The following is a 17,995-nucleotide window of genomic DNA, read 5'->3' as shown; positions in this document are numbered from 1 at the left end:
TTGATGATGAGGATATAATTATGCTTGGTTTTCACACACACAATCACGCCTTTTACCTCCGAAGGGGCAGGCAGAGGCGCAACAGTTGCACCCACTTTTCGCCACGTGTCATGATATGATAGGTGAGAAGCCTTGCGTCATCTTGGGCACAAATTCCATGCTCTGAGCTAATACTGACCAATACCACTTTGCCCGACCCAAGGATTGAACCCGAGACCTCAGCAATGCAGTCGTACCGTACAACAATGCCGCCGAGACATTCTGAATTTCATATATTCTTGTTGTGGTTTGATGTGAAACATCGCGCAAAATAGGATGACGTACTTGACGTTATTAGGGTTCCTCTTATACTTGCGCTTTGAGTGACAATTGAAGGCATTTGATATTTAGAAATACAATGATAATAGTTATTAATTTAATTCTAAATGTATTAGAATATTTTATAAGCGTGTGGTTGACTGTATATGAAGAAAAAAAAACAGTGGGATTATCAATTATATCATATATATTATGTTATAGGTTATCATGACTAATAGGACATTATGTCTTAAGAAATAAAACTCACGATTTATAGTTCGAAATATTATGTCATATCGTTACGATGATATTATCATTACTTACAATGTTGTCAGTAAAATCTGTGTTTGTTGTAAGTGTTCGGCTGATTGATCACTCACTCGTCTAGTATCCGAGGGGTTGTTGGTCTTACGGCGCGGCGCGACAATGATTAATGGAACGTTGTATCGGCGATCGGAATCATTTATCGAATGAGTGAATGAATATGAATGGTTGTGAACATTTTTGTTTGATGTGTAGTCTCAATATTGTATTTGTATGTGTGGCGTATAAGTTAGAATGAGTTTTGGACTCATATGGTGTCATAATTATTCCGGATAAGTGCGTGGTGAAAAATCAGTGTCAGGGCTGTAAACTTGATGTCCTAGGTTCGATCCAAGGCCAGGAAAAATAGTGCAGTTAGTTCGATAGAATAATTAAATAACTCGACTTTGCAGAATACAATGATAGGCCGTCTTCCAGTATGAATAAGTTTGGTGAAATATGGATAGACTAGCACTTCTGCCTACTCCACCGATTATAGATTACATCAGTATGTGTTAATTCTGCAAGATGCAAAAAATATTTGCAATCATGATGACAATCAAAACTTCATTACGCGAACACATCCGATGTAACACAATGATCCCGTCACCATAGTTTTATTTTAATTGTTTTCCGTTTGTTACTTTTTGTCGAAAGTAATATGAATAAGCGGACATACGTAACACTTTCAAATGTATTGTGTATTGAGACAAACAAACGAAAACATTTTTTGTCTATATAGATAGATTAGTTTTGTTAATTATAATCTTAATGGTTTAATTACTAGAGAACGAAATCAGAGGTCTTGAGATTGATTCCGGGATCAAACAATATTTTTTATGCCAAAGTACGAAATCCCTGTATACCCTTTAAAGATATAGGCGTGAACATATTAAGTTGTAAAAAGATTAATCAATTGACTTACATTCATGCAACACAGTAACACAGTTTCATATGACCGGACTTGACACTTCGTAGCGACACCTAGCGGTGAATGGAAGGAACTACACTATCTTTATATTGTAACATATTTTTTTATTTATAAATTACATATTTTTCATTGTTTTGATGTTGTTTATGAGTAATAGAAGATTTATATTATATAAAATTGATTGAATTAAAACGAGAAATGTCATACTAGACCGACGCGTAAGTTCATCTATTCGCAGCTAGATGGCGCTAGTTGTATCTGAGCTCAAGGCATGAATATTAGCTTTTTGCCAAAGAAGTTCGTGTGCATAGGAAGCGTAAAGAATTTATTGTAATTAATTTTGGAAAATTAATTACTAATAAAATTTAATTAACAGTATTATTTATTAATACAAAGTTTGATTTTAAAAGAAAATTTTATTTCCTATATTCCACTGAACTAAAACATGAAATTTCGCAATTAGAAGAGAGTATATTATTTATATGCGAATAACGCCCGCCATTTTAGCTCTTCAAAAAAAAGCCCTGTAAATTAAAAAAAACGATAGCTATATTGTCTTTCTAAATTTACGTATTTGACTGCAGCCAGTACTTATTTTAATTAAACGTAAATTATCTGGAGCGAGTGCTTGCGGGATTCCCATAAAGATACAAAAACAATGAAAACGTATATTCCGTTCAACTTTGATGTTTTCGAATGCTTTGGAAAGGTATTATTCTCCGTTTGATACAAGAATTTAATACAGATAATATCGAATTATTGATACGACCATACGTTTAGAGTTAGGTTAAGTCATACTATATTATAATATGTATTTAAAAAGTAAGCAATTAATATCAAAAATAGCTAAATATGTAACACCGGTTTCAATACTTCATTTGTTTATACAGGAAATATTATTTTATCCTATAAATATAACTTGAGATTGATTTAGGTCTGAATGAAGGTAGCACATAAATTAAAAGCGAATATTGAATATATATTATATATTCTAATTATATTTAAGTTCGTAAATTAAAGAAATCAATCTTTTAATTATTTGTTTTACATTTTAAAGTAATTTTATTTCAAATATAAAGAATTATATTTCGAATTAATTATATTTCGTCCGCGTGCAAAAGTTTTTCCGGAATAATAGCCTTTAACAATCAGGAGTAATTCAACTTCTTATTAGTGATAAAAACTTTGAAACCTGTTTAATAGTTCCAAATATTATCCCCTACAAACTTATAATCTTTCCTCTTAAAAATATTAGTATAGATACATGTATCATATAAACTTGACATGTACAATGTACATATCCTATTTAATCCCAGAAAATCTTGATTAATCTATTGAATGACTAAACAAAATGAACATAAACGATAATATTTCCCAAAGGATTGTATTGTCAGCTTATCTATTACAATAAATCATTATATCCTGACATATAATTAAATATCAATAAATTAAAGTATCAAGATCATGCCTTTGAACAAAAATCAAATGTCAGCCAAATTTAACCTTTAATAATAACATTTTAAAGTTCACATTAGATCTGACGGTCGCTGGAAGGTCATAATATAGGCTACATAGGTAAGGTCAACGACCCCGGTCGGCCATGTGGGTAGTAGTGTCGGGTTGAGAATTGCAAAAACTAGTTCTTGTATGACGCCTACCTACTGGCTTACACAATGCTTTTTAGAAACCTCGTTTAGTATGATGAGTATTTAATGTTTTTTATATGGATGTATGGAAAAAATTGGGTTAAATAAGATGATTGTGAAGGAGGTCCCATATGTCTTGGTTCGTTATTAATAATTAGATTGGTATTAGAGACTTTGACTGGTTTGGTGGCGTAGTTGTATTACGGTACGACGACAATGCTGAGGTCTCTCGGGTTCGACTCTCGGGTTGGGCAAAGTGATATTGGTTTTTCTATCCGAAGACTGGAATTTGTGGCCGATATGGCGACAGACTATCGTATTATGGGATAGGAATACACATAGCGGAAGGTGGGTGTACCAGTTTCGTCTCTGCCTACCTCATAGGGGATAAAAGGCGCGAGTGTGTGTAGATAGGTGTTGGATATAATAACTAACATCAAATTTATCTATAGGCTTTCATCGTTATGGAAGGCTAAGCAATGAAAAAGTACGTAAAAAGGTTTATATTATAGTATTGAACTTTATACTTAAAAAAATATATATATGACTTATGTAATCTCTACTTGATTACGGTTGTTTCGAGAATTTCGATTTGAGTGTGCAAAGCAGCGTTTACCGTGTTTCGTTGAAAAGTGTCACCGTTTGTAGGTAAATTTTTCCATCCGCATTGTGAAATTCTCAGAAATGCCTAGTGCCGTAATGCAACAAATATGGGACAAGCTGAATGACTCGTATTGTAAATTTTATTTAAGTTGCGAGTGAATTATGGCAAATTATAATCTGACCAATTGATGGCTTAAGGTAATTTTCGTTCCATTTCGTTCCTAACAATATACTTTTTGGTCAAATGGTTAGAAACACGTGGTGAAAACTCGATGGATCGCGTTGAAAGTCGACATAAATACAGTAATGAATTCTGACAACCGTCGAGGGAGATCATGTCTCTTGTTCTACACTACACTAATATCAAATGCACAATTCACTATGATGAATAATATAAATAAACATATTACTGAGAGAATGTATGTCAGATCTTACCGAGGGTCATCGGCATGTGAATCATCATTATTGAAAGGAAAACCCCTGCATATAGTTTATCTAATACTAGTTTATACAAATATGGCATTGTTTAATATATTTCTAGATCTGTAGTATCACATTTTAAATGGTTACTATCACTGATCTAGTGTTTGATTTGGGACAAATCGATTTTACTTGAAGTGTTTTTTAGTTTTTCTGATATTTTAATTGTATATGTATGTCGGCATGGGTTATCACTGACTATTGCAGATTAAGACTATTATCAGAGGAAATCTGAATGACTCCTGGATGCTTTGCCGAAGAAATTAATAGGGAAATTATGTGCTATAACTAACAGTAGACGAGATCTTGATCACTGAACATGGGAGCTATTCGATATCTGTCACTATCGATCTAGTACGGAATGAAACACCTCCACAGTTCAGTGACACAGGAAAAAATCCAAACATCCTTGATACTGCAGCTATTGAGAATGTCTTTAGCAGCTCGTTGCGTTCAGTTAGCGCAGCGAGAACCGCTAATTGGCCTCTCAGACAGGCCGTCAGAAGCCTTTGATTAAGGACCGCCGTGTGCTGAGATTGCTTCGCTGGGACCACTTGAATTGAGAGACTTTGCTGTCGCTTCGTGTAAAGGAACGGGGTAATTGTTTGGGAAGTATTAAAGTTCACTCAAAAAGATGGGAAGGTGAGTGATGTAGGAATTTGTAATTGGATCATTGCGAATTTTGTAAAGAAAGTAGATAGAGAAATCAACTAGATTCTAGTGAAGTGACGGCATATGTATTGGCTAATAATGACACAGAATTTTTTATTGATTATTATTATACACATCGAAATTGTAAATTCGATTAAATTAGACTTTAAAGTCTCCTCTATAAAATGGTTATGCATTAATTCCAAACAATTAGCTAAACAGGCGCCGGCGTTCGCGAAACGCAATTTTCTAATGGGGAACACAATTTGCGGCGGACGGTGCGTCCATTACTCGACCGCCGGCCGCTAACCCACTTGCATGGGTAATTAGTTTTTACATGCATTAGCTCATGCCACCAGCGAGCCGACGCCCCAAGTCCCAACATTAACACAACTTGCCAGAGCTCCGGGCGAAGTCTGCAATGTCCTTTTTTGTTCGGTTCTGGCGTTGATTGTGAGGGGAAATTATTTCTGAAATGGGTTTTTTCGATTATGTGCCCTAATTAGAAAGTTCTCGGAGCCTAAATTAGATGTAAGTTGGCTAGGCCCTTCTGAATATTCAATGTCCTTGTTAACGTACTCAGCGCTGCATACATTAATCCATTTAACAACTTCCTTATACCCTTTTTCGCTAACATTAAATACTGATGCAGCCTCCGGTGAGTCATCGTTGCACACGACCTGACGATCGCTCGCCACGCGGCACTAACGCGCGATACACACTAGACTAGTATGTGTAGTTTTTACAAACATTTACACATGAGGTATGGCAATGGCTTGATATTAACGGTTTTATTCTAGCAAAGTGACTACACTGAGCTCTGGCTACTTCGGTTTGATTTCAACTCGACGGTTGTAAGAATTATGCCGGACTTTGACATGTTTTTATATTCAAATTAGTAGTATTGGTGCAAAAATTATTGCTGGTCCAAAAAAAAATTCGTAGTGCCATACCGTAACGAGTTTTATGCAAGACTCTGCTCTGTTTGACTAGAGACTTTCCCGCCCTCACACCCACCACTACAACTCCTGTAAGCCAGGATCAGCAGTGGCACGCATTTTGTGACACCGAGCGGTGAAGCTCGGCGAGTCTCAGGGAAAACTAATATGTCATTATCCCGCAACGAAATTAATCAAATAGAAAAATAGGGAGGAGTTGGAAATATTAATTGTCCACTTCCCTCCAGAGCAATGCGGGTGACAAAATCATGATGTAAGGAGGCGATTTAACCTCAAGGATAGGGACGTTTACAACTAGATAAGCTAGTTATAAAGCACCACGGATAAAATTAAATGAAAGGGTCCTATCACATGAGCTGTTAGATTTGATTACAATAGGCATGGCAAAAACGCCGGAAAGCACGGAAATTCCGTCTAGTCTCAACAAGGTCCATGTAGTATACAACCCCAGATGTTATTTGCATACTGTTTAACATGATGTTGCGCTCTTCATGCCAGAGACCACACTCCCAAAGTACGTGATGAGCAGATTGTTCAACCTCGTAACCAGGTGTAGAGCATGGGCACGCAGGAGAATCAACCAGCCTAAATGAGAACAGTTTACCCTTAAAATTACCATGGCCATCTGTTTGACTAGGACGATACCACAGTTCGTACGAAACAAGTCCTAGGGATTACTATTTGGTAGAATTGGATTCATTAAGTGATGTGTGGTCGATAAGCCAATGCATGCTTAATTAGTTTTGTAAATAAATTTGGAATTTTAAGGCAGGATAACAGACTACACCTCTTTGCGTCATGTTGATTAAAGGTAATTTAAATGTTATCTTTGTTCACAAAACTGTCGTCTGCGGCTTGAAGTTACATCATCGTATATCGTATATCATTATCATCCTCCTCACCTCATTCTGCATGTATCCTATTAGTGTATTTTATACACTTTAATATATATTTTTTTCATCCAAAATCTTCTTGCTGATTGTAGTGTCACAAACAGCATTTGTGTAAATATAAAGTTTATAGCAAGAAAAGAATACCTAGAAAAAGTTACCGTTCCAAACGAAATGAACAATTTTGCAAACAACCAGAAAAAACCTTAATTACGTCTCGTTCGCTGCAATTATTATTTATAATTCGCCAAAAATTTCACGAAACTCGCTAAAGAAAGGTGCTTTCGGCGCGGCGGAAGTCGACGGCCAGAACGGGTTATAAACCCGATGTAGCTAAAGACTGTAATGAGAAAAAAAAGAGCTTCAAACTCGTTTTGGTCTACCGAAAAATTGTCTGCCCGGTTACGTCTGTATCTTGTTTTTGAGAAACGTTTAACGCTATTGATGCAGGCATGCGTGTTTCTTTTTATGTGTGGCAAATTTTGTTCTCTCAGAAAATATTTCATATTCATGTGTTCCTTCATTACTTATTGTAAATGCACTCGTTTCCTCATGGAAAACTTTGTGGAAACATGTAACACAGAATGGAATTCGATTACAATTTCCACATCAGAACAATAGATATACACAATCTGAAATTTACACCTGCAGCTAAACCGCTCTGCGGCTTTGTACCAAGGCGAGCGGAGTCGATGCAAAAGGTCGTTTGTAACAGCGCACAGTCACTATCGCGCGCGTCGGTGATCGCTCGTATCGTTTCATTAACTAAGCCAATCAACGGCGCGTGTTAAACAAAAATAAACAATATCTCCATTAACAAGACAAACATTGTCCAATGCACGATTTTGTATCGCTTATCTACATATCACGTGCGACTTTTTCTTGCACCCCCTTTGCCCCGCGCGAAGGCTGATAAACCGCGAGTCGCGGCGCTTGCGCCTGCGCAGCTACCACCTCAGTCTCCTCTCGGCTGCCGTGCGGAGCGGACGTCTCGCTGTTCCGTTTTTTATTTAAACATTTAATCTCAGTGATGTGACAGTTTGAATGTGGAATATGTGATTAGTGCATACAAATCTGAAGTTTGTACATATTTGTACGTGTGGTGTGAATGTGCGAAGTTTTTTTTAACACTATCTGTGCCCGGATCGCGTCCGATACCGTTGCTTCGCGCTTCGGTGATTCGGTTAATAACTCGACGGATCTACAGTGTGTAGTGGCTTTGCTAAGATTTAATACCTTGGAACAGGTCACTTACCTTGATCGGGTAAAATACAATGGCGTTGACTATTTCTCTTTCACATTTTAGCTAGCGTCATATAGTGTACGGTTTTCGCTGTCGCGTCGAACATAGCGCTGGAAGTCGTTCGGTCGGTTCCATTTTTCATTGATTCCTTTCTGTTTTTGTCTTTTTGTCGGTGGAACTAGTTTTGGAGCGGTCTCGTCGTCGTCTTTTTGGTGGATTTGTACATTTCAGGTAAACATTGTGATGGGATCAGGTTGGCTTCATCCATCATGATTGTTGGCTGTTATCGTGTTTTGCATTCGCATGGTGCACGGGAAATGTTTATACACCTGGCGTGCGAACGAATGATAAGCGAGTGACTGTCTTTAAATGGAATATTGTTAGCAAATAGTTGAGAATAATATGTCGATATAGAGAGTATATTTAAATATCAATTTGTCAATACGTAATCAACTGGTATATTATGAAAATACGTTCTAAAGGCGATGCGAATAAGGACTATTATTGTACTTAAATCGAATTTCTTAATAAATAAACTGGCAAATCGTAATTTATACGCAATCTGTGCAACAGTGAAAACATCAACATACATTTATGACTTACATACTTTATTTCATTTATTTAATTTTTTAAACAATATCAAGATCATAAAAGGTACTCTCACACCTTAACTAGTCTAGAAAAACACGAATGGACAAAACAATCATTGACTACAACACCAAGGATTCACTAACACATCGTAAGCTCATGCCAGCATCCACGGAAAGGTGTGCAAACATGCAACGCGTACTTTCCGTTTGGCGTTAATTTGGCACAAATTCCACTCTCGAACAATTATTTTTCGATAATAAAAACTCTCACAAATACAAAATCAACAAGATGTCTTATAAATTAACCAACAAGAAAACGCAATGAATAAATAAATGGGACGGTCGATAGCTGTTCACGCTTCACGGGGTGTTGTTTAAAATTTGATGCTTTTTTGTTTTCTGTCTCGGTATTAAACAGACCTTGATATCCGTTGTTGCGAGCAGGTTTGGGCCTGTCACGTTTCTGCCAATACATTTGCTCTGGGTGATGTAAATGCTGTGCGAATGAGTGCAATCAAATTTGAATTATCGTTTGTATTAAATAGGTAATGAATTCGAAAAAAATAAATTTTGGGTTATGGTGTTGTTATAACGGGGTATTTCAAATATGCGGTGGTTGAGACATATTATAAATTGTGCAAAAATGTATAACTTAATATTTTTATAATGTAAGGTTATTATTTGTGTGTGAGTGTGTGTTTTCAATTGTGATATTAATCGGCATCTTTAGCTGAGTAACTGGTAAAGGTTTGCAGTGATTTACATTTAACCCTGTGTAGTCGTGTTTGTGCGGTCGAATTGTAGGCGAATTAGCCTCGCATTCAGAGTTGTGAACGCACACAATAATCTAGTCGACCTTAAAGTTGTACTGCCGAGTTTGAGATATGTTAACCGATAGGTAATTGTCATTGCGTAGTTTTGATTGAGATTTAAACATTTTAAAAGTCAGTGGTTTTGTTCCTTTTTCGAAAGTTTAAAAACAAAAAAGTGCAGCTGCTCATAACTAGAAAATATATAATTTCCTCTTATATATCTTTGTGTTACGGTCTATATTTTAGTTCATTTGTACACATTGAATACAAATTAACGAAATAACTAATTCTTTCCATTTTAAAAACGAATTTACATACATTATACTTTGATTTATTAATTTATGAATTAACCAAGTTGTCCATTTATAGTGAAAACCTTGTTTTAATGTGAAATTAATGGAGATGTACGTATAATCTTTATTTAATGATGTTCTGTTAATGACTTATTTCCATTGATAATATTGATATAAACAAAACGATAATTTATTTCAATTTTTTACTTGTATGGTTTTATCACAATGAGTGTCTTAATGACAATTCTTTTTAATTTTTACATCAGAATCTGATTGATAACATAATTAAGACGCAGAAAACTGAGATAAAAGCCACCCAAAGGTCAAGGAATATTATGATGTTTTTACGCGAAATCATTTATTTGCTGCCTATAAGCTTATATATATGGATATTGGATACTTGTTTTTGATTTCTTATGTTTACGCGAATGTTGGACATTAAAATAAAACTATTTTGCGGATGTTATCGCGGTTTTTTATATTATTATTTTCTCTCGTCCTTTCGAAGACTCCATAATTGGACACGATCGAGACGTGTCGACGTAATTTATCCCTTTGCTAGAACATTTTGTACTACATTTATACTATCAAGTTTGCGTAAGAACCTCCAGATTTACATTAGCATTCATATTTTAATCTTTCTCCGGTCATGTCGGATTGCCGTCTCACCGGACTATGAGAGGTGAAGGAACAGAGAGTGCACCTATGTATTGCATCCACTTGTGCACTTTAATATCTCCTGCGTGGTTGACCTCCGTTAAGATTGGCTTCCAGGGCTGATATTCCACTAGGAGGGATTCATTCATTCAATATTTCAATAATTCTATACACGTGCGACCCGGCTCAAGTCCTACAAGCTTCAAAAATTTGCCATAAGTAATTTTGCTGTGATTGTTTACACGGTAAAAAATCTATGGAAGTAGACTTTTGCAAGATATCTTGTTGATATATATCTCACTTTAGAACCTCGTTGCATTTATCTTTAATTCCAATTCAAGTGGCCTATACACTTTCATGTTATTATTTTTCTTCACAGATATAAAATTATAAACCATTTACTTTACTCCACGCTAAGAAAAAAAGTTTCTATTAAACTTAAGCTTTGAATTTGTTCGTTGACTTATGAGTCTGACCGTACCAAGATAAAACAAACTCCCATTGCAGTAATGAAGCTGTACATATTTTTTTTAACAACCCTTTTAACATTTCGCAGTTATCGTTCATCTAAAGCGGTGTCCATATGCAGTGCAGTCACGTTCGTATCGTTTCGTTGTACCGTCCCACGTACAAATCGCATGTGAACGCGCCCGTGTGGTTGGTTAACGATACTAATTTTGTTCTCGGGTGAATGGGGAGTGGAGAAATGTGGTACGTAGCATCACGCTGTTTCTTGTCGCGGTGTAGGCAGGGATATCATTTCCATATATAGTCAACCAATTTTTGTGCGGCGGTGAGTTGGTTTCACCGGTCTTACGGCCCAATGTCGACATTCGGGAGTATAGCATCATCCGAGCGAGCATTGGACTGAGTATATAGCCGATGGAATACTTCGGCGCATATGGGACGGCCCCGGGGTATCTTGTTGTATTATAATCTACTATGTTATGGTCCTATGTAAAAGTGGGTGAGCCTATAAACTATGGTTTATATAGATTGCAGGGAATGAATCTGAGATTAGTTGTTAATTAGGTAATTAAAGGTCATTTAATTTATGGGTTGAGATTCGAAACGAGTGTGCATCCAATTTTAATTTTCGGCCTTAATGAAGAAAGGTTATTTTAACATTGCTTTAGTCGAAAATTTAAATCATATGGTCCTTTATTCTTGTATAAAATTTCGCGACATTCTGCCTTAAATTAAATGTATTACAAAGTAAAAAAAATTCAGAATGTATACTTATTATTAAATTACCGCGGAATAGGATAAAAATAACCAATTCTAACTTTATTGAATCATTCTTATCCCGTATATTAATTTTATTTAATATCACTTATGAACATTAAATATTATACATACCATATCATACCATTTAATAACATTCTTAGAATAATGCATATTCTACTGGATATCGCGAATATTCGCGTATTTATCGAACACTCACCGATTTAGGTGATCGTTCGTGTATTTAGACCGCGCTATCTCCATTCTGATTGCATGTTTAATGTGTTTGTCGATTTGTACAACGGATTGCATCGATTTATTGTGAGGCCATCTTGTGTTTTTCCTTTTAGTAAATGTATATTTTTCTGTTGAGAATTGTGAGCATAATTAAGAATAGGAAATGAGGAGGCAATGTTGAATGTCGTTCAGTGGCGAAAGGTGATGTTTTCCGAAAAGGAACGCGACACAACATATACTAATAATATGCGGTCTGTAAATCGTTGTAATGATAATTAGATTCTTTTTAAAATCTACATAATTAGAACATGGCAGGAATCGGGTTCTATAGACCCGTCTCCACTGATGCAGTTTGTGGTAGCGTTGCGAGAAACCCAATGTTAAAATCGTAAAGGATGTGACTATTGGTTGAATGCAACAAAAAATACACATTTATGAAAAAAAAAAGTGTGATTTTTTCACAATGATGTAAATACACTATAAATATAAACGTTACATAACAAATATACATGTTAAAACTGTTAAATACATTAATTCTGAATGTATATTCTAAAAATGGAAGATTAGTTTCTGAAAAATATAAATTTAAGTTTCGTAAACACGTTATCGGTTGTGTTTCGTGTTTAATATCGTAATGTACATTATGTCAGTTTCCAAGTGTTGGGTAATTTGTCCAAGCGTTTGTCAATTGTGTTTAGTAGATAAGCCGTGGCCTTGTAAAGTCGCGGGTTAGAATCCAGTTGTGTGGCAATTAGTTGATAGAAAAATTTATTGGTTATGCAAATTACAAATGGTCGTATGTCGGTTATTAGATACTAGGTTTTGCCTGCGGTTCCACTAACGTGAAAACGTTTTTCCGGGATAAAAAGTAGTCTATAGCACTCAAGAGTAATGTAGCTTCTTATGATTAAAAAAAAATCAAAATCGGTCTAGTAGTTTCCGAGATTAGCGCGTTCAAACAAACACACTCTTCAACTTATAAGTATAGATTTACGGAGCTGCGTATAACCATCAACATGGCCACCGAAGGCACATGATTTTTATACTGTTAAAAAATAATTTAGAATTTGTTTTATACCGTGTTTCAAACAATCACTCAAATAATAAATGAAAACATCATTTATGCGATAGAAAGTCTCGGCGAAACAACACGTATGACATCATTCGCATGTATCCGAGCGGTTATCGCGTTATCACACAGTCTGATAAGAGATAAACGTTCCTTTGACTAAACTGATAGCGTGTCGAGTGTTTGTAGAAAACTAGCTTTGTCGAGGTCTTTTAATTATTAACGTTTTGTTTGTGATGCGTTAGTTGATGGGTATTGATTTGTCATGTGAATGGGGTTTGTTCTCGAAATTTCAATGATAATGAACTGGTTTTTTTATAATTGTTGACTATTTATATTGCTTTTAATGATTCATATTTTGAATCGTATGTTCCGTAGGTACGAAGCGTTTTCTTGTATTATAAAAACTATAAAAGTTTCGTTTGTGTTCATGAATATATATCAATCTAAACATTGTCTTTAAATACTCTCTCAATTACTTAAAAATACGCGAAGAGAAACACATCGAATATTTGAACTTTTTATTTTTAATATTAAAATTAAACTATTTTACGGATTTTTTCGCGGTGTTAATATTTTTATTTTTTAATTTTAAAATTGCGAGCATTCAACACAATGGATTTTTATTTATTATAACGTGGCGAAGTAAACTCGGCTATGTGTAATGGTAATTATTTAGTATTAAGATAAAGGCAAACGTGACCGCGAGATTGTAGCCGCGACTCGCGAGCGTGCACTCGTGCGCATTGACGTACTAAAGTTTCATTGGTCATTTTCGGTTTGATGAACACTTTGGAGTGTTGCGGTTTTAAAACTGCTCATGTTTATTGGCGGTTTTAAAGATATGTTGGTGGACACGTGTTTTTTCAAGTAGTTTTTATGTTCTTTTAACTTTGTTATATTGCAATAGTTTAAAGCAATACTGTACGTATGGGAACAGCTGCTGTCTTGTGTTTCTTACAATATTACGATAATTTGAGATGATTACTTACCAGTTACCACCAAGTTCACTTTTGCCCTTTGTTCGCCGCTGGTAGACTTGTAATGTGGAAAACTATTTATATCTTGTCAGGCAATGTTTTCATAGTGGAAACCTATAAATTAAAACTGTCGTCACTTGTCGGCCATTAGTTTCACGTGTTTGTTTTTTAAAGATATAGTTACAAAGATTACGAATGTGTATACTGTGTGATATGCAGTATATATCATAATAATTATGATAAAAACAAGGAAATATTAAATAGACTGATGTTCAATTATTATTTACTGTTAAGTACTATTGCATGTATATCTCTATAATCTAAATATATGCGATAGAACTTATTAATTATATATATTTAATCACTTTCGCTCCGTTAAATCTTTTCAAATGAATGACACCGCCGTTATCAATCTAAAAGTTAGTTAACGTCCAGTTAAAACACCTCAGATAGGCCGTCGAGTCGACCTCGGTCGCGGGAAGGTCGACACCTCGTCGCCGATAAGGCGAGGGCGTCGGATCAACCGACAGACCAGTTTATTGTACACACACATCACGCCTTTATCCATTAAAGGGTAGACAGAAGTGGAAACAGAGTATCCCGTTTTCGCTTTGTATGATTTGTTCTGACGATCGCCAATATTCGGCATATATTTCAGACTATCAGCTGATGTAGGAAACTCAAAATACCTTGCCTTACCCGCATTCGAACCTCAGGACTTAGAGCGTTGGACGTATTGCGCACGCATTACAAGCAAGGAACAACACCTGTCATTATCTTTAAATATATCGTTATTTATGTACCACTTAAAGATACAAAACTATTTTATGTCACATATAAGTGTTTAATGTGTTTACGACGTGTGTTTTATGGTCAATTGCAGTTTCATTTGTTTACGTTGGATTCTATTTTTAAATTAACGTATTTTATGGTTGTAGAATGTTAAGGCGATATCTCAAGGTCCATTTTCATACATTTTGTTTCACCTTTAATCTGGGTAACTAAACAAGTATTGGCAAGTAAAGAATTTAAATTCACGTCTAGTTAAAAATTTCGTCATATTAAATTTTAAAGGCCGAAATATCCATGATTATTAATTATTTTTACGTTTTTCTTTCAACTGCGAGAACTAATCACTAACTAGACGTGAATTTAAATTCTTTACTTGCCAATACTTGTTTAGTTACCCAGATTAAAGGTGAAACAAAATGTATGAAAATGGACCTTGAGGTATCGCCTTAAATTCGAGAGCAATGATATTGAATAAAATGTCATAATACATAGATACTAAATATTAATTACATACCGGTAATTATGTACAATACTTTAAAATAATACATGAAAATTACAATATGCTAGTTATTTAAACAAACTAAAGCGATTTTATTGAATGAATGCAAAATTGGTTTAACGCAGACAATTTTAAAAACCTATGCAAACAATATGTACCATCGTAGGAACGCATGTATATTGATTGTCCATTTGTATTCCCATCGTGTGCTATTCGCGCGTTAACAGTGAAACGTGACCGCGCGTTCGCACTTCGATCCCCGTAGCGAGACAGATGCATGTGCGAATTGCAAAATTTGTATCGGGTTTGGGTGTTGTTGGAGCGAGTTGTCGTCTGATGGTTAGTTATACTAGTGACCCACCAAACAATGACGTTTTACAAATAGATTAACAAAATACAAAGGGTTAGTAAGCCGACTAGTCGCGACAGTGGTTGGAGGTTGACTGAGTAAACGTCAGGCAATTATCTTGCTTTCGTCTTGCTAGTATTGAGCTCGGAGAACGTATCTATGTAATAAAAACATCTTAGATAGCAACACCAAACCTTGTTTGTACTACATTGTGTTTGTGACTTTTTTTTTAAGTCTTTGTTTAACGAGCTTGGTCGTTATTTCACGACTATGTCGCTCCGTACGTCCACTTTTACCCGTGTCTACTAACTTCTGATACAGGAACCGACAAAAAACTATTTATACTGCTCATATTAAAACTCAAAGTATGAGGTCCACGCTGCACACACTCCGACAAAACATGATTTACGTCATCGTTTGTGACTTTGAGATATTAAATATTAAAGGTGCTTGCATAATACTGCTTGACAAATAAACAATTCTCTACTTCTTCCATATGAGATATCACCTAGCAAATCCTAATACTTGCATCTTAGTATGGTTCGGAGTATGACTATTGAGTAGTTATTTAGACAGAGGCGTCGTGTTCGAGTGCCAGTCGCGACCGGTCGTACTTGTGCTAGATCGGTTTGTGTGTTTGTACGTTACACGAGATGATGCAAGGGATTTGTGTATAGACAGCAAGGCGTTTAGTATAGTAAATTCAATCGTCTTCAGTTACTTTATCCAAAACTTTAAGCTACCCTTTCAATGTGGGTTTGATGCAACATACTTTGTCTGGTATATTGTAGAAAGGATAAGGTTAACTAACTGCCAGTCTCACATCCACACTCTGGGCAAATCGTTTTAGTATCCCTACAAGCAAAATGTTACGATGAATCATCATTATTATCAGCCACAGGAAGACCACTGCCTCCCCAAAGTTTTCCAAACCGATCTGTTAAAAGCATTCTGCCTCCAGCAAAGTGCTGTAATAAAGAGATATTCGTCAGCGACCTCGTATTCGAATAGCCGGCGCTTCGATGCTTCGGCCGAATTTCGCGGATCCGCTGTCGGGCGGCCAAGGCGACGGCGATCGTGTGCCGTGACGGTTGCGCCACTAACCGTCCAAATTATTTCATTATTCTGTATTGTTACAAGAAACTTAACAAAGAGTGTGTTTGAAGCGTATATTGGGTGTAATATCTGATGTGGAAGATTTTGATTTGTACGGCTTTTTTACGTGATAGGTCTCTTAAACGAGATTCGATGTGAGTGCAAATCAATGCTTTGGCTAAATTTGTCACCCAATGCTTTAGAATATATAGTTCTTCACACGTATTTTATGTACCATAATCAGCTGTGATCCAGATTCCAGAATACACGATTTAAAACCAACTTTAACAACGCTTCGAATCTTTTCAAAAGTGGCTCGAAACAATCTTGTCTCGCCTGCCGTTTTCTCCGCTCACATTTCCAATTAACCAACAACAATAAAAAGTAGATTTGCGCCTGGCTACCCTTTTAATGCGGCGGGAAAGCTTTAATCTAGCGCCTTGAGCCGCTGCGAGCACAATTCATCCGCTTTACGAGGTAATTTCTTTAGTGTTGACCTGCCAACCAACCGTTTCCTACCTGCTATTTTGCAAAAGAAAAAAGTGCAGTATTAATGCTGTAAATTTGTGTGTTATTTGTGTGGAGTTAGAGTGATTTGAATGAGATATCGTACTTTGTATTAGTAATTGATTTCAATTGCAATGTGCTTTAGATTTTTAGTTACAAAGAACAGAAATATAAAATATTTTTGAGAACAAATAAACATCGTAAACACAAAACTGACGTATGTGCAGATTAGTTCGTGTTAAAACCCGTGTTTCTATGACAATTTTTAACAATCTATGTAGCTTTGTGACTTGGCATTTGTCAACGCAAGGTCATAGCTATTTGGGAAGTTTAATTAGGACGAATTAAAACGGACCCTTAGTCATCTGGTATGCGTTGTCTAATATACAATTTTCTACGCTGTGCTGAACAGGCGTTTTTATGAACGTTTGTGATCTATTATTTATGTATGTGGTTTATGATTCATACTGATACATTTATTTAGATATGTGTATTATATAATTTATTTTTATGAGACTTTTTATTGTACAAAAATGCAAATACTAATTGTGATTTTTTCACTGCTAAGTATTTATCACAATATTAACTCTGTATGTTACTAAAATACCTTTACAGCTACTTTGAAATACGTATGATACACAATTTTAATGCTAAAGTAACTAATAAAAGTATTTTCAATACACACAAAATAGTGAACATAGTTTGCACAGGTGTTCATTATGCCTACCTCGTATATAGTCCACTGTGGCATACACGAAGTAAAGTGTTGTATCTGCAAAATGACATTGTCTTTTGTGTTTTTGTTTCGCTAAAGGTTTTTATGCAAATATGTTTTTGAACACTGTATATTTTTTTATATTCATACGAACTTGTGAGTTTTAATGATGT

At 35.5% G+C, this 17,995-nt stretch overlaps 1 protein-coding gene across 31 annotated transcripts in view; it reads left to right on the top strand.

Moving 5' to 3' along the window:
- Positions 1-17,995, top strand: part of LOC115450511 (MAP/microtubule affinity-regulating kinase 3) — a 246,736-nt gene that overhangs the window by 123,007 nt on the left and 105,734 nt on the right. For 15 of the 31 annotated variants that reach the window (XM_037437576.1, XM_037437570.1, XM_037437565.1 and 12 more), the window contains exon 1: positions 7,708-8,024. The exons of 8 other annotated variants lie outside the window; for them this stretch is intronic. The gene's annotated coding sequence lies outside the window, so the exon portion shown is untranslated. Of the gene's footprint in view, positions 1-7,707; positions 8,025-17,995 lie in introns of those variants that run through there. 8 more of the 31 variants (XM_037437574.1, XM_037437545.1, XM_037437591.1 and 5 more) reach the window with 5 other exon arrangements.

The sequence above is a fragment of the Manduca sexta genome, chromosome 2, assembly GCF_014839805.1.
Source record: "Manduca sexta isolate Smith_Timp_Sample1 chromosome 2, JHU_Msex_v1.0, whole genome shotgun sequence".
NCBI lineage: Eukaryota > Metazoa > Arthropoda > Insecta > Lepidoptera > Sphingidae > Manduca > Manduca sexta.
Note: the sequence above shows the minus strand (reverse complement) of the source record. Positions and strands in the feature narration are given on the sequence as shown.